The sequence below is a fragment of the Oryctolagus cuniculus genome, chromosome 7, assembly GCF_051225735.1.
Source record: "Oryctolagus cuniculus isolate XC-2025 breed Fujian yellow rabbit chromosome 7, ASM5122573v1, whole genome shotgun sequence".
Taxonomy (NCBI): domain Eukaryota; kingdom Metazoa; phylum Chordata; class Mammalia; order Lagomorpha; family Leporidae; genus Oryctolagus; species Oryctolagus cuniculus.
In genome coordinates, this window is record NC_142873.1 from 79,407,152 (window position 1) to 79,422,386 (window position 15,235).

The window sequence follows — 15,235 nt, forward strand, 5'->3', positions numbered from 1 at the left end:
CTGGTACCTATATGGGATGCCGGCACTGCAGGCTGAGGCTTTACCTGCTATGCCACAGCCCAGGCCCCATTTTTTTTTTAAACAAATTATTGAGCCAGAGAATGGATGTGGAAATGGAGTAGTAGCAGCTTGGACGGGACCTTAAGTATCAAAGCCGGTCTTGTGGATTTTATTCTGAAGTTGTGGATTCTTCCCTTCCACCTCCTGCAGCCAGGAGCATGCACTGTTTCCTCCTAGGATTCACACTGTGGCAACAGTGAGCCCGAGCATGCGCCTCGTGAGCTTCTAACACAACTAGGGACTGGCATGCAAGCTGACATTTATGCCCGGGGCTTGCTGTCCATCAGCTAATTTATTTTGCCTTAATAACCTCGTGAGGTGCGTACTGTTATAGCCATCATCATCACCTCCTTACACAAACAAGGAAGCTGAGACTCAGCTGGGCTGACAGTTTGTCCATAGCCCTATAACTAATAAGTGGCAGAGCTGGGAAATGAGCCCAGGCAGTTGACCCTCTTGTTTAACCCACCAGTAGAGCCCCCTGGAGGCAGGAGACCCTCAGTGTGGAACAAGTGACCTTCTGGGCTTAACTGAATGTCAGGTGAGTAGCCACCAGCATGACTCCCTGGAACCAGATTAAACCTCTTGGGCCTGAGCAGAGACAGGTGTAGGCCTCAGAGCAGAAGGACTCTCAAGTAATAGGTCTTTTGCTGCTACTGCTGCTTTTCTTTTTTTTTTAAATGATGACCTTGATTCTTTAAAAAATATATTTTATTTTTAAAATTTATTTTCATTTGTTTTGAAAGGTAAAGAGAAGCAGAGAGAGATCTTCCATCTGCTGGTCCACTCCCCAAATGCTAGCTGAGCTGGGTTAGCTGAAGTCAGGAGCCAGGAACTCCATCTGGGTCTCCCACGTGGGTGGCAGGGATCCAATCACGTGGCCCATCACCTGCTGCTTTGCAGGGTGCACGTTGGTAGGAAGCTGGAGTCGGAGTGGAACTGGGACATGCACCCAGTCACTCCGGTAAGGGCTGCTGGTCTCCCGAGCTGAGTCTTAGGCCGCTGCACTGAGCGCCTGCCCTGTAGTTAATAGGCCTTCTCTATTTGTGTTCTCACTTCGTGGAACTCGCCTTGAAGCTCTAAATCAGAGGGAAAGTTTAGAGTTCTTGGTAGCAGAAGGGGTGAAGGCTGTAAAAGGCCTCCGTTAGATCCTTGGCCAGGGGCGGGGCAGCGTCAGCAGAGCACATAAAGTGAGCCCGGGCTCGAATAGTAGGGGCCCTCTTGTTCCAGCGGGAGGAGTTTGGCTGGGCCTTCCCTGGAAGCCTTTGCTTCTGTGGCTGTGGTGGAGGGCGAAGGAGACGAGAGCCACGACCCAGCGTTATGCGGAACTCATCCTTCCCTCCCCTGCCTTGGTGCTGGGTCCTTGTGCAGCCCCCAGGGAGGGTGTCGGTGCTCCGGGTAGGCTCGCTCCCTGGGTGAGCACAGTACTGCCTCCTGGTTAGAAGTTACCTCCAGCTACTTATTGGTGCTTTATCTTAGGTGCTGTTGTCTACGTAATGTAGGAAAACGGGGAGCTTAAGCAATAAATGCTCGCTCCCTTGGGCTCGCTAGGTTTCCACTTGAAACGCTGCTCTACACATGTTTAAAAAATACCAGCTGTGGCCTCTGCGGCTTCCAGCACTAGGCTATGTTTCCAGGAGCCTTAATAATGAGAAAAAGAGGCACGCATGGAGAATTCAGGGAAATCAGTTTGGTCGAAGGGACGGACTTGGCTTGTCCTCTGCGGGCCTGTGTGCCAGGTCCAAGGGGTCTGCCGAGGTGAGCCCTGCAGGAATGCTGCCGGTGGCGGTGCCAGCGGTGATGGGACGCCTGCTTCCCTCATTCCACTGTCTCGATTTGGTGCCCACATGCGTCCTGGAAGCTTGTCCATGACACGTACATGCATAGCTATTGTGCAAACATTTCTTTTCATCTCTACTGGATGTACCTGGAGTTCCAGGTAGAGTCCACAGGAAAGGTGAGATGGTTCCAATCTGAGTTGTTTTCCTGCTGAGAAAACTCTGAACTAGGGGCTGGTGTAGGGGGTTAAGCCACCGCTTGCCACACTGGCATCCCATGTCAGAGAGCCAGTTCAAGTCCTGGCTGGTCCGCGTTGGATCCAACTCCCTGCTAATGCACCTGGGAAGATAGCAAGTGACGGTGCAAGTGCTTGGGCCTCAGCCACACACATGGGAGACCCAGATGGAGTTCCTGGCTCCTGGCCTCAGCCTGGTCCAGCCCAGGCTCTTGTAGTCATTTAGGGAGTGAACCAGCAGATGGCAAATCTCTCTCTCTTTTTCTTATATCTTTCTCTCTCTCTCTGTTGCTTTGCCTTTCCAGTATATAAATGAATGATTTTTAAAAAATCTTTTTATAAAAGGCAGAGTTACAGAGAGAGAGAAACACACAGAAGTTCCTAGCCTTGGTTCACTCATGAAATGCCCTAGCAGCCAGGGCTAGGCTAGTTCAAAATTGGGAGCCAGGAACTCAACCCAGGCTTCCTATGTGGGTGGTAGGGGCCCTACTACTTGAATCATCACCACTTCCTCCCTGGATGTGCATTAGCAGGAAGCTGGAATTTGGAGTGGAGCTGGGACTCGAACCTGGGCACTTTGATATGAGATGCAGGAGTCCCGTCCCAAAGCCATCTTAACCGGTATGCCAAATGCTTGCCCCAAGGTAAGTGGTTTAGAGAGGTGACTCAACTCAAACTGGAACTCAGACCCAGCTGTGCAGACAAACTTCAGCCACAAATCTTGGGCTACTTTTTGCTCCTGTGCACCTCTTGGCACCTCTTGACAAGGGGCCAGCCATTCCTGGGCATGCTACACATGTTGGTTCATTGAATTCTTACAGAAATCTCATGAGATAGCTTGAATCGTTCTTGTTTTTGTGTCATTACTGCCACCGCTGTTAATATTGTTCCAACACTCATTTGACAAATGAGGAAACTGTGGCTTATATAAGATAAATGTAATGTATAAAGAGAATCCAATCAATTAAAAAAATTAAGACGGACACTTCGGAGCAGTCATTGGACCTTCAGTGGCAGGGTCGCAGCTCAAGAATTCCTGCTCTTTCTGTTGTGCTGCCTACAAGGGACAGACACTCTTTCTTTTTCATTTTTTTAAAATTCCTTAAGTTGGTTTTAATTAATAATTAATAAATGCATACACTGTGTATATTTGATGTTTTGAACATGCGTACATTGTGGAATGGCTAAATCCAGCCATTGAACCTAAGTGATACCTTACATACCTTTTTTTTTTTTTTTGTGGTAAGAACACTTAAATTCGACTATCATAGCCGTTTTCATGTGTGCAGTACAGTGCTGTGTTGGTGTGGTCACCATGCCATATGGTGGATCTCTGGAACTTACTCCCCCCGGGTAATTGAATTTTTGCTCCCTGTGGACATTTTTTCGATCCCCCACTCCCTGGCCTCCAGTAATCACCATTCTACTCTGTTTCTATGTGTTCGACTATTTCAGATTCCCTGCGTGAGTGACACCATGCAGTATTTGCCTCTCTGTGCCTCCAGGTTAACCCATGTTGTGACAAATGACAGGAATCCCTTCTTTCTCTCTCTGTCAGATTTTATTTGTTTATTTGGAAGAGTTAGAGAGGGAGGGAGGGAGGGATACAGAAAGATCTTCCCTCCATTGGTTCACTCCCCAGATGCTGGGCCAGACCAAGCCCAGGAATCCCTTCTCTTTTTAAGACTGAATGGTATTCCATGTGTCCACACACCCAGTTGTCTTTATCCCTTCACCACCCTTTCTCTTGAACTTGTGTTAACATCCTGGTTGCGCCTGGTTTTCCCCTCTGTGTTGACTGGTCAGGGACTGTGTAACTCATCAGGGCAGGAAGGCGGGGAGGGTGCTGGCCAAAGCCCACTGCCAGAGTAGGGGCAGGGAGTCGGGAAGCTGTGAGCTGAAGAGAGGCCTCCGTCTCCAGTGCCTGGGTCTTGGAGCACAGTGAGTTGATTTGGTCTGTGATGATTCTTGTCTTGAGGGGATTAGAGCCACCTTCTTGTTGAATTCTGCCTTTGGATGCACAGGGAAAGGATATTGTCTGTTGTGATGCCTGCTCTTAGTAGGGTGCCAATCTTTCTGTTTATTCTAAAGGGCAAAGCACTATTAGAAAAGGATCCTGAATGGCCTGCATTTGAGCATGGGTTCCCTCTGGGAACACCACGTGCCCTCAAGTGTGTCAGGTTCTTTTTTTTTTTTTTTTTTTAAAGATTTTATTTATTTATTTGAGAGAGAGACACAGAGAGAGGTCTTCCATTTGCTGGTTCACTCCCTAAATAGCCTCATCAGCTGGAGCTGAGCTGATCTAATCCAAAGCCAGGAACCAGGAACTTCTGAGTCTCTCATGTGGGCGCAGGGGCCCAACCACTTGGGCCATCTTCCACTGCTTTCCCAGGCCATAGCAGAGAGCTGGATCAGAAGAGGAGCAGCTGGGACTCGAACTGGCACCCATATGGGATGTCAGCAATGCAGGCAGAGGATTAACCTACTGCGCCACAGTTGCCAGTCCCATCAAGTTCCACACAGAAATGCACACACACACCACACCCTGAATTGAGATAGTTAGTAGAGATCAATAGAAAGGTAAATTCATTTCTCAAAGATTCCCTTGGTGGGGATTCCAGTAAAACTTTGCTTGTGAAACCCACATCCCATACTGGGGTTCCAGTTCAAGTCTCAGCTGATGGCCTATGAAGGCAGCAGAAGATAGCCCAAGTATTTGGGCCCCCGCCACCCATACGGGAGACCCGGATGGAGTTCCTGGCTCTTGGCTTTGGCCTGACCCAGCCTCTGCTGTTGTGGCCATCTGGGAAGTGAACCAACAGATGGAAGATCTCTCTGTCTCCCTCCCTCCCTCCCTCCCTCTCTCTAATGCTCTGCCTTTCAAATAAATAAACAACTCTTAAGGAAAAAAAAAAAGGATCTCATTGCCCTGCGGAAACCCAAGTGTGGGTGGATATGATAGCACCACAAGGGCTTTATCTTGTTTTTTTCATTTGCTTGGAGCGTTCACTAATAGCTGGTTGGGTAACCAGATGCGCACACAGTGTAAGGAAGATGTTTACAAGAGTGAGAATAAGAGCATCCAAAGATGTGATGTCAGACAAACCGGCAGAAGCCAGGCCTCGCTCTCTCCCGCGTCCTTGTCCTCAGCTGTATAATTGCCACTCGGCTCTCTGGATTTCTGATTTATTTGGATGCTTTTAGGATACCAGCGATGGCCTGTTTTATAAACAGCAATCAGCATTTCCAGTGGGACAGAGCTATCTGTATGTTCCTACACAGCTGTTTAATTGCTCAAAGCTTAGACTTTCACACAGTTGTGTGTATAGGAAATTAGATTTTCTCAGCTTGTTTGCTTTGATAACTAATCCCCTGTACTCTGGGGGCACCTTGAATCACCGATAGAGCTCCAAGCTTAAGTGTGCTGGTTTTGGAAGTGATGTAGGAACGGAGAGCGTTCTAGGAAGCGTGCCAGCTGGGGCCTTCCTCAGGCCGCAGCCCCCGGCAGCTTGCCCTCTCGGGTGACTGGCTCACCCCAAAGCACATCCTTGTGAGTCGCTCACTTCCACTTCCTCTAGAACGGTCTTTGCCAGACTAGTCTAAAAAACATTTACCCTGAAGTCCAACCTGGTCGTATTTGTGTTTTCTGAGCAGGCACTGTAAATCAGGCAGAATTCTAGAGGGCTTCAAATGCACTTGCTCTCAGAATGTTTCTGCCAAGGACTAGGCAGCAGGTGCTCTAGGGACCAGCTAGTCTCTGGCTGTGTCTTGCCAATGCTTAGAAATCTTAAAAAAAAAAAAAAAAAGTCTAGAGTGGAATGTGGAAAATCTTACTACCTTCAAAGGGAAAAAAGTTGATTTTTAAAGAAAGTATATTTCAAGTTTAACTTGATGTTTCTTTGTTGGTTTTTTGGTCTGGGTGACCTGTTCACTGGTGCTCTGATGAAAGTGGGGTGTTGAAGTCCCCCATGCTTTTTCTTTTTAATTTTGAAGTTATTCTCTGTTGGCAATGAGGGGAACCATATATGGCCAAAAGAAAAAGTCCCAATAAAACTGTGTTTAGTTCATTGTGTTCCTCCCCTCTGTCCTCACATGCCTGCATAACTTGGTCCTAGCCTAGAGGGCCAGCCAGTGCCATCAGGAGGAATCCCTCCCTTTCTCCCGTCTGCCCCATCCAGCGGGCATTCAGGCAGCCCAGGTTGCAGGGAGAGCAGGGCGCCAGCCTCGCGGGTCAGCTCCTGCTCTGCCATTTCCATCAGTGGCGGCCTGGGCTGCACAGCAGTTTCCTGGGATGAGCTCCTGCGGCGCGATGCATCTGTGTGGTTTAGCAGCTGAACGTTTCACTTACACGAAGTGGGGGAGCAAAATGCCACGTAGCTTCCAGTGCCCCTTTCTTTTCCTATGAGTTAGAGGAAAGAACTATTAATCACTATTTATAAGCTGGTAAGTAAGTGCCGTGCGTTAGGTGAGGACTTGTCTAAACTGGGTAGTAAACCATGAGTGATGGCCAAGTCTCAGGTACCCTGCTGGCTTCGGAGGCACAGAAAGAGGGGACTTTGGAGTTGGTCCCAAGAATGGATTTTTTTCTACCTTCTTCTAATGCGGTTAAGTTTCCTAAAATGTTGATTGATTGAGCAAACGTTCTCTGAGCATCTGTTGTGTTTCAGACACTGTTCCAGGTGCTAGAGATATAGCTGTGAACACAATAGGCAAACATCCCATCTCTGCTGGGGAGAAACCAGAAACAAACAAAAAATTATGTGAACTTTATCAGGTTCAATGGAAGATAAAAAGGGGGTGGAGATTGTTCGTGGGGGGAGCACAGTTTACAGTAAAGCAATCAGGGAGGGCAGGGTGATGTTGGAGCAAAAGTTTGAAGTGAGCTAAAAGGGTGTGTGGAGAAAGAATGTTCTAGGTGGAAGAAAAAGCCATGTGCAAAGGCCCCGAGGTGGGAGTCTGCTCCATGTGCTCCAGGTGGCTGTTGGATTGAGGATTCAGGGAGTGGGAGGGTGGGGAGCAGGATGGGGGTGTGGTCAGGGCAGCACATATGGGGGTGTGTTTATTGTAGGCCATTGCAGGCTGTCATCAGGTTTTGACTCCTGAAGAGATGACACCATTGGAGAGTTTGTGCTGATAGGATGATGATACCATCTGATAGGACCACTGTGGTCGTGTTGAGAATTGAGTGTCTGGCAAGGGTGTATTTGATGGCTGTTATAATGAAGTAAGCCATGATGGTGACCAGGGTCACTTATTAGAAGGATGGACCCTGGGAGTGATATGCTTATGAAATTATTAAGAGTGATGATTTCATGGTTCTTTCTTTTTTTCCTCCAACCTATTCCTTTTGGAGAAGAAAGAGTAGAAATATGTGTTTCTCACACCAGTGGAATACTGTGCCATAACCTAATACAAGAGATCATTACTTTTTTTTTTTTTTTTAAGATTTATTCATTTATTTAAGAGGCAGAGAGAGAGAAAGAAGTCTTGCATCAGCTGGTTCACTCTCCAAATGGCTGCAATGGCCGGAGCTGGGCTGATCCAAAGCCAGGAACCAGGAGCTTCTTCTGGGTCCCCCACACAGGTGCAGGGGCCAAGGACTTGGACCATCCTCCACTGCTTTCCCAGGCCATAGCAGAGAGCTGGATTGGAAGTGGAGCATCCGAGTGTTGAACTGGCACCCATATGAGATACTGGCACTGCAGGCTGTGGCTTCTCCTGCTACTCCACAGCACTGGCCCCGTCACTACTTCTATATAGCAGGAAAAGCTGCATCTCCAAGCACAAAGCAACTGCCCACCCCAACCATCAGAAGAGAACTTCTGCACTGTGAAGGAGGTCTTTGAAAAATCGTTGTCTGAAGAGCCTGGACCTTTTCTTCCCAGGCTGCTTACCTCCTGGCTTCTCTCATTCTTCTCCTTCCTTCCTTGGGCTGCTGTTCAGGGTTGTGGGCATTTGAGAGTCTTACTCCCCTAGGCAGAAGTGCCTCTAGAGTGTGTCACTGGAGGTTCAGAGAAGTGCATTTGCATCTAGCTTAATACAGTAAGTAAAGTTTCTTAGTTACACATAAGCCTGTTTTTATAAGTTAAAGTACATATTAAGTATGAGAGAGGAGAATGATACAGTAAATTTTTCTGTAAGGGAAGTAATCACATTTAATATGTTTTATAGGAGTCAGTGTTGTGGCATAGGGGTTAAGCTGATTGGGACACCTGCCTCCTATATCAGAGTGCCTGGTTCGAGTCCCGACTGCTCCACTTCTGATACAGCTTCTTGCCTGTGTGCACCCTGGGAGGCAGCAGGTGGTGGTTGTAGTACTCAGATCTCTGCCATTCATGTAGAAGACCCAGATTGACTTCCAGGCTCCTGGCTTCAGCCTGTCCCAGCCTGGCTGTTGCAGGTATCTGGGGAGTGAACCAGCAGATGGAAGATCTCTGTCTCTTCCCGTTTTTGTTTCTCTCCCCTCTCTTTTTTGTTTTTATTTTTTGCCCTGCCTTTCACATAAATAAAAATTTAAAAAACGGATGTTTTATAATTGGAATATTCATATTGGTTTTGCCTGAGGTGTAGTACCACCTTGCTTGTAGAGCAGGAAGTTTTACTTTTGGAGTTGGAAGTTAGAAGCAGCCATTATACCAGTGCTTCCCAAACGTTAACGTGCACAGGAATTGCCTGGAGACCTTGTCACAAGGCCTGTTGTAGGAAGTCTCAGTAGGTCAAGTTGTAGATGTTGAACAGGCTCCATGATGCAGATGCTGTTAGCTTCATCCCTGTTTTCTCAGATTGTAACACAAATGCTGCAAACACCTTCCAGAAATTTCTTAGCATCACAAAAGGGAACTTGGTTTCAGCATGCCTTTGAAACAGCCACCTTGGAAACTTTTTGGCAGCCTCAGTTGTGTCTGAAGGATCTGCCTGTTGGAGAAGAAATGGGCTTGAGAACTGCATCCCACAGACAACTGTAGCTGTCTGGCTGCAAGTGTGGCACACCTGTAGCACCAGGAGCATCCTTATTAGCTGGGGCCACACCTTGATGACATCATCATCATCATTGTTGTTGTCAAAGAAGGCATGTTCTCATTGCTTGCCTTGAGACTTAGTAAACCAAGGGCAGAGACTTGTGTTGACCCAGTGAGGGTGGGGACTTTGGTACAGATAGCTGGGACTGAGGGGCTCTGGGTAAAGAGGGATGCTACTGGCTAGCTAACAACAGTGGCTGAGGGTGTCACGGGTTGAAAGTGAAGAATGGGGTGTGCTTCATTTCTGCTGGAACTCATCTGGTTTCTAACTCTAGTTTGCTCACCAACTCCCTGCTTCATTTGTATAGTCAATTTCCAGGCTAGAATTAAAAATTGAACATATTTTTAGAAAGGAGAAAAAATAATCTCCTAAGTTGTTGATACTTATTAAGCACCTTGACACTGTGCATACATATTACAAACTGGGATAAGGCACTGAGAACATTTAACTTTTGTGCCTGGAGAGCTGTATTGTTGAACAGCATTTAAGTATTTGCTTTGTCATGGGTAGTTCATCAGCCTTTTGGATGCACCTCCCAGGCCTCTTCACTGTTAGAGGGGCAATGAACTAGCCAGGTCCAGCCCCGGAGTGCCCCATGGGCCCCAGGTGGCGGTCATTCTGTTTTTGAAATTGAACCAGCAAAGTCCAGAGGAATGCAGCAACATTTTTCCTTTTTGCCCCCTGCTAGCTTTTTTTCTAGGTCTCCCAAAAATGTGTTTGTCTTGCTGACCATGCACGTGGAGCAGTCTGGAATTCTGTGTGGCATTAGATAGTGAAAAAATGAGAAAGATTCCCCACATGACTGAGCTTATGGGAGTGAGACATCTTGGATTAGGCAGTGCTCCTCATAAGAAGGGAATTTGGGGGTGAGATTTATTTTAAGATATATATTTTTATAATTACTCCACATCTGTTATTATTATTTTTTAAAAAGATCATTTCCAGTGTGGAGGGGAGGGAGTGTGGACTAGAAGCAACATTAAACATTTAAGGACCAAGTCAAGAATTTCCATTCATTAGAAGGAAAAAAATGTCTTCAGGATGAAAGAATAGTTTGAACTTCCACAGCCTGATAATGGTGTAATTTGAGAGCAGGGCCTGGCGTATTATAGAGGATGCTGGGGGCCTGACCCCAGCAGCCCAGCTCTTTCACCATGCCAGAGTTGTCTGCAGGAACAGCTTCTCTGTCATGAGTCTGTCCTCTGTTTTGCCAGGCTTAATTATCTCCAGAACGCCCTATCAAAGGCCGTCTGGCAATGCTTCGTTAATGGTATGGGTTGGATGCAGAAGCACTAATTAATTGTGTTAGATTACTTGCAAAGCCCATGCTGGAGAACCTGATGCCTGGAGGAGCAAGCTGGCGTGAGGTTGTTCGCAGATTGGCCTGGACCTTACCAGTTTGATTGCCTCTTGGAGCTGGGCCCAGAGGGGAGTTGCATTTCTTTCTGGAGATGTGCATGTGGCCATGTTGTTCCCTGAATTGCCAGTTTGCTGCTCCGGGCTCCTGGTGATGGGGCTGATGGGGATCCTTGCAGACCTAGAGGATCGAGAGAGCATCCTCAGAGGTTCTGTTTGCTTGTGTTTTTTTGAGAGAGAGAATGAGTTAACATTCACTAAGTAAATAAATACCTCCCAAGGGCCTCTTCTTAGAGTGAGCAAAGGGGACTCCAGTTTATCATGAAACAACTCAGGTTTTAAGTTTTCAATGTCCAAAGCATCGGAATCAGGCCTTTAAGTAGTTTCTTTGTCTTAAAATAAAACAAGTCAGGAGGCCAGTGTGGTGGTATAGCAGTAAAGCCACGGCCTGCAGTGCCAGTTCAAGACCAGCTGCTCCACTTCCGATCCAGCTTTCTGCTATGGCCTGGGAAAGCAGCAGAAGATGGCCCAAGTGCTTGAGCTCCTGCACCTGCATGGAAGACCCGGAAGAAGCTCCTGGCTTCGAATTGGCATAGCTCCAGCCGTTGTGGCCAATTGGGGAGTGAACCAAAGGATGGGATACCTCTCCCTCTCTCTCTCTCTCTCTCTCTCTCTCTGCCTCTCCTTCTCTGTGTAACTCTAATTTTCAAATAAATAAAGTAAATCTTTAAAAAAAAAATAAAACAAGTCAGGCTCCTTATATCCTCTGTTTAGTGGGCCAGGTCAGCAAAAAGGTGAATTTTCTAACTTCTATTGTATTTGGAATATGTATGGTTCTCGAAAAACACCAGTCTGAAATCAAGTGCATGCCAATTTTTTTAAAAAAGATTTATTTTATTTATTTGAAAGAATTACAGAGAGGTAAAGACAAAGAGACAGGGGTCTTCCATCTACTGGTTCACTCCCCAGTTGCTGCAATGGCAGGAGCTGTGCTGATCCAAAGCCAGGAGCCAGGAGCTTTCTCCAGGTCTCCCACACGGGTACAGGGGCCCAAGTACAGGGGCATCAGCAGAGAGCTGGATCAGAAGTGGAGCAGCTGAGATTTGAACCGCTGCCTACATGGGATGCCAGTGCTGCAGGCTGGAGCTTTAACCCGCTGCACCACAGCGCCGGCCCTGTGCATGCCGATTTAAGGTCAGGGAAGATTGTACCCATAAAGGCTAAAAATTGGTTTGCATGATTTTGCTACGTTTGATGTATCTTATGAAATAATAGTAACAACTGACAGATTGCAGAAAAACAATGAAAGTCTCTGCTCTTTAAAGTTGAGAGAGATTCGAGGGCTGTTGACTCCAAGGGTGGTGCTGACAGTGGGAGAGAAACGTCTGGAAGAGTAATTCAGAGTTATCTAGGAGCCATCGAGTTGCACAAGCGAGGGGGCTGTGTCTACATCCACCCAGAACCTTCCAGTTCCTGAGCCCGGGCCTGCCTCTTCCTGACAGGCCTCTGCGTCTTTCCCATCCTCCTGGCCCTGAGCAGCCTGTGAGTGAGTTGTTATGTACAAATCCCAGACCAGATCTTACTTTATTAACATGATTCAGAAGAAAAGAATTCTAATGAAAAATTTCAGAGGACTGTGTTGAGCCATTTCGTGATATTGTCAGATCTTCCTGAACTCAAGGAAGGCCCCCCAAAACCTGTTATTTCTGTTTATTACTCAACTCGCTCCGTCTATTGGAAAAAGCTTCCACGAATGCCTCAGGAGAGTATGTGCTGGCTGAGGAATTTCTTCCTGAGTGCACAGCGGCCTGCGTGTTTACTCTGTGTGAGGCTGGCTACTCCGAAACCCCGGGCAAGCTGCTCCCTTCTCAGCCAGCAGGCCTGGAGCAGCAGCTTTGGACTTTTAACCCTTTCTGCCAGACGATCCTCGGCCAACTTTGTGGAGCTGAGCAGAATGTAGATCCTAGAGCTGTGAGGAATCATGAAAGATGAAAAAAAATTAAAATTTGAGAGGTGCACCTCTCCCTGCCCCGAGCCAGCCAGCCAGCCAGCCCGCCCCTGTTCTCTCCCGAAATGCCTGCCATGACCAAGGCCAAAGGTGGGAGCTGGGACTGCAATCCAGGTCTCCCACACGGGTGGCAGCCAGTGAGTCACTTGAGCCATCCCTGCTGCCTCCCAGGTCCTGCATTTGCAGAAAGCTGGAATCAGGAGCTAGAGCTGGGAATTGAATTCAGTCATTCCAGTATGGGACGCAGGTGTCTTGGCTGCTCAGCCAAATGCCTGTCCTGAAAGATGTTCTTAAAGTTGGAAACAGAGTCTTTGGACTGATAAATGTCTATGATTTTTCTCTGCTATTTTAATGTTTTTAGTCCCACATGTGTATTTTGGAAAAGTAATTCTGTATCACCATGTTAAGACCTAGTGGTGTATTCCAGTGAAGCTGTGAGATAGCGTGAATAATGTTATAACTGACAGTGACAATGACATCTTTGAAGAGTGATTTAAACAAAGTCAAACAAAATTCAAGGTCACTCTAAAATAGCCTTGGTAATCCGCATTTAAATATATTTGTGTGGGAGAGAGGGGTTAGGATTGCCAGGGGTGAATGCTGGATGCTCGGAATCTGTAGCTGGATTACCTGTGTTTTGCTGTCGATGAACATGGTGTGCCCCTTCATTTGTGCTTTCTTTAGTACTGCTTTCCGGTATTGCTTTCGTAGTTTTCGATAATGTATTTTGAAGACTATAGTGCGTGCATGTGTGCTTCATTAGAATGAGAGTTGAGAACCTCTAGTTTAGAGCTACAGTTCTTTGCTCTTCAATCTGTTTATTAATAATGATGAAAACGAGTCCTCCCCGTGGCCACCGTGGACAGCAAGCTCAGTCACAGTAAGGCTACCTGCTGAAGTGAGTTATTGGCCTGGCTAGCTTTTCTCCAAGCTGTGGGAACTCAAAGCTCAGTTTGCACTGTAAGAAATACATTCTTCAGCTGAGGCTACAGAGCCGTGTTGCTGAAACAGGGGGTGGCCGTAGCATCTCATCACTGGGGTAAAATGGGCATCCTTGTTCCTTTGTACCACAGATCAAAGTTAGGGGCATTCTTGGAACCCAAAGATTGGGTTTTCCCTATGGAGCTTTGTTGGAGCCCTGTCATTCCAGTGAAGTTATATGGAAGACTGGTAGCTTCAAGGATTTTGTAGAATGTGGGTGATACCTGAGGATTTTATCAAGGCGAGCAGTGACCGTTGGGGGGTTACACTTTTCCTTAGGAAGAGTAATTCTCCACCTCGATGTGAGACTGGCCCTGATGGAGATAGATTAAAGTCACGGGGTCGGGGTCATGAAGTAGCTACGACCGACCTTGGCCTTTGATTTCAGACTCATTGATTCAGGCCTGGGCTTTGCTGTTTGTAGGCTGCATGACTATAGCATCAGCGTCCTCCTCAGAGAGACGGAGGTATCAGTGGTACCCACCTCACTGTGCTCTTGTGAAGATTATACGTGAGATTATAAGCTTTGCGCTTCCGAGAGAGCGGAGGCTGGCCAGGGAGTCTCGGGCGAAGGCAGAGGAGCAGCTGGTGGAGTTCAGGAGGCTTTGAACGGAGCAGCTTGCCCTGCAGCTGAAGGCTAACGCAGGAGCCTGGATGGAAAAGACCTTGTTCCTCTTGAGCAGGTGACTTTATGTTTAGCTGCAAGTTGAGGATAAGTAGTGGCACTGAGGACTGCTATCACGGGGGACAGGAGAACCCCAAAGCAGTGGCATGAGCCCACAGACTGGTAGTGTTCCTCCTCTGTGAAAGGCTGCCCTGACCACCTCGCTAAAAATCGTGATCCCTCTCCACCTGGTGCTCCCATTCCTTTTTCACTCTGAATTTTTTTTTCTTATAGCATTCATCATCTAAAAACATATTTATAATTAACTATGTTCACTGTTTCTCTCCCCACACTGAACTGTAAGCTTCATGAGAGTCAGATTGGTTTTGGTTTTGGTTTTGCTTGGATGAAGCTTCTGTATGTGTGAAAATTCTCAAGTAGAGGTGTTTTCCATGGCAGTGTTTTCTGTCCCTCTTTCTGTGTAACCTTTAAGAGACAGGGCAGGCACTATGCATGGTTAAATCCCCAGTCTGCAGCACAGGGTGGGTGCTTAATGTTTGTTGAATAAATCAGTAACTGTAATACTGTCTGTTAAAATACCGTGACAAAGCAATGAATCTGAATCTTAGTGTGTTCTCTTTTGGTGGTGGTAGTGGGGGGTGTGGAGAAGGAGGCAGTGTTGGTGGGGGGAGGTTTGCCTGTGCTGTCTGAGTGAAAGGTTCCTGTCTTCTCAAGCTCTCATACAGAGCAGTGGCTGGGCGACCTGTGGTAGCTGATTTAAAACAGATACCGGGTTATTGTGGAGCTGTTGACAGCAAAATGCTCCACTTCTCGGTAAGCATTCTACAAAGCTCAGCCAGAGTACCCTTTTTGGTATTCGGCCTGTTGACTAAAGTAGTGGTGGTATATTTCGTTCTGGAGCTGAAGGTGAGGTTTTTAATCCAAAGGTTCTCAAAGTGTGGTCCTGGACTCGAGGCCTTTCCAGGGAGCCTGTTTTATGATAATGCTAAGGTGTTGTCTTTTTCACTGGGTTAACATGGCCTTGATGGTATCAAGGCAACGCGGCATACAATTGCTGGTGCCTCAGGAGGAGTCAGTGCAGTGCTTTGCCATCACAGATGTGCAGTGAAACAGTTGCTGGTGTTAGCCAAGAATGTTCGTTCGTTCGTTTGTTCTTTCTTTCTTTCCTTTT

General features: G+C 47.1%; 1 protein-coding gene across 4 annotated transcripts in view; it reads left to right on the forward strand.

The window, feature by feature from the left end:
• TGFBR3 (transforming growth factor beta receptor 3) overlaps positions 1-15,235 on the forward strand; it is a 216,895-nt gene that overhangs the window by 31,793 nt on the left and 169,867 nt on the right. The window contains exon 1 of one of the 4 annotated variants that reach the window (XM_089300380.1): positions 14,046-14,122. The exons of the other annotated variants lie outside the window; for them this stretch is intronic. The gene's annotated coding sequence lies outside the window, so the exon portion shown is untranslated. Of the gene's footprint in view, positions 1-14,045; positions 14,123-15,235 lie in introns of those variants that run through there. 4 annotated transcript variants of the gene reach the window in all.